Here is a 2,488-nt window from a genome sequence, read left to right on the forward strand (position 1 = left end):
ATGATGTCACATGGTAACGATCAATTGTTCAGCATGATGTCACATGGTAACGATCACTTGCTCAGCATGATGTCACATGGTAACGATCATTTGTTCAGCATGATGTCACATGGTAACGATCATTTGTCCAGCATGATGTCACATGGTAACGATCAATTGTCCAGCATGATGTCACATGGTAACGATCACTTACTCAGCATCATTACACATGGTAACGATCACTTGCTCAGCATTATGTCACATGGTAACGATCACTTGCTCAGCATGACGTCACATGGTAACGATCATTTGCTCAGCATGACGTCACATGGTAACGATCAATTGTTCAGCATGACGTCACATGGTAACGATCAATTGTTCAGCATGACGTCACATGGTAACGCTCATTTGTTCAGCATGATGTCACATGGTAACGATCAATTGTTCAGCATGATGTCACATGGTAACGATCAATTGTTCAGCATGATGTCACATGGTAACGATCACTTTCTCAGCATGATGTCACATGGTAACGATCAATTTCTCAGCATGACGTCACATGGTAACGATCATTTGTTTAGCATGACATCACATGGTAACGATCATTTGTTCAGCATGATGTCACAGTTTTTATCTGATCCAAACTTTAGCTATACATGATAAACAATCGGTTTCTTTAATGTTGGTGGAGAGCAATAAATAAAATGTTCGTTCTTTAGGTAACCTTAATATAGTACATTATATAAATATCCAAGTTAATGTCACTCACCTAGTAGTTTCTATTCTTGATATGTACGAGTTATTTATTTAGGAACCCATTGAAGTTTTCTTATTCTGTAAAAAATCCAATGAATGACTTTTTTTCTTCTTTAAAATTAGCAGAATCTAAGAAAAAGACGTAATATTTTTTTTTCAGAAGTATGATGGTAATCTTATTGTACGTCAGTATACTTGAACACTAGACTTTTAAAATTGTCTTTTCTTTAAACATGAATTGTGATTTTAACAGCTTATTGTCAATCATGTTAATGAATGCACATTCAATAACTTTGACAGTAAATTACCATATACAGTAAATGTTTCCCTTGACAACAGAATCACAGAATACGAGATTTAAAGTATGTAATACACTGTTGAGTAATATTCACCTGCCGATTGTGAAACTTGTAACATAAAAAAATACAATTACATTGTAACAAAATACATTATATCCTATCCTTCTTTACAAGAATAAGTACAAGGGAACCCATAATTTCAAGATAAATCTAACACTTACAATTTCACAAAGCACCAAATCTACGAACACGTGACACTTATTGTTAGTGTGATAGGCTTAAAATTACCCTAACGACTGAAATGTATTATGAAAACAAACGTTAATCACATAACAATATAAAATGTGTTAGAGCCACAAAGAATTAATTACCAGAAGCTTAATTTTATACTGATAGCAAAATAACTAATTAAAAAAGTAACAATTTTTATTTTACTATATTGACTTTTTTTTGGCAAACATTTTTTAATTATTAAATGTGGAAGTATAAATTAGGTTGTTCTTGTGAAGTAAGCTATGCATTGAGTGATAGAAAGTAATTAGCTTAATGGTTATTTGGATATAGAATTTGACTATATTAGATCTGGACTTTACAAGTTGCTTAAATCACCCCATTTCTCTTCTTGACATTAATATCTCCACAGGAATAATTACTAACATAGTAGAGACCATTGTTAGCTGTTTTACACTGCACGTTTTATCATAATTTTAAGTGTTACACAGTATAGATGCATTGGTAGTAATTATACTGATAACATAGAGACTACGAAATTATTTTTCAACATAGGCTTAATACGTGATTTGAAGTCATATAGTAGGCTCATTAGAGTTCTCTCGGTCCATTCTGATTTTAAAATTAAGTTTACATTAATTAAACAAAATTTATTCTTTGCACTAAAATTAATTTTGATTAAAAAAATCTCAGGATCGAATTTCTGTGTTTGGTTCCATTCTGTATTCAACTGTATGACGATTGTAATTATTTATATCAAACGTGATAATGATGTACTAGTACTACAAAATTACACTGTTTCTTGGAGTTACATTAATTCCCAGTGTAAATTAGAGAAACCACCGATGTAAATTTTTTCTCTGCATACACCTTTTAAAATGAAAAGCATGTTTTTAAGTTCTTCCAATAAATTACCTAGGTGATTTGATAAAACATAGGCCTAAGGTCTGACTTTTTCAGAATATCAAATTTAGGCTTACTTAAGGCTTAAGCCAACATATTGTTGCGTCAGCGAGGTCACGTGACTAGTATCACGCCACCTCTTTCTAGAAATATCCTGTTCCTTCAAGAATGCCCTAGCATTTACTAGATATGTGTTAGTCTTGTATATATAAAACGTTCACAACGTCACGGGGGAACAGAGGTATTGAGTAATTGAACTGCAGTCAGAGAGTGTGTAATTGAACTGAGTATTGTTGAAGTTGAGCACGTGAGACGTTTGT

This window comes from Limulus polyphemus, unplaced genomic scaffold, assembly GCF_000517525.1.
Source record: "Limulus polyphemus unplaced genomic scaffold, Limulus_polyphemus-2.1.2 Scaffold1531, whole genome shotgun sequence".
In the NCBI taxonomy this organism is placed as follows: domain Eukaryota; kingdom Metazoa; phylum Arthropoda; class Merostomata; order Xiphosura; family Limulidae; genus Limulus; species Limulus polyphemus.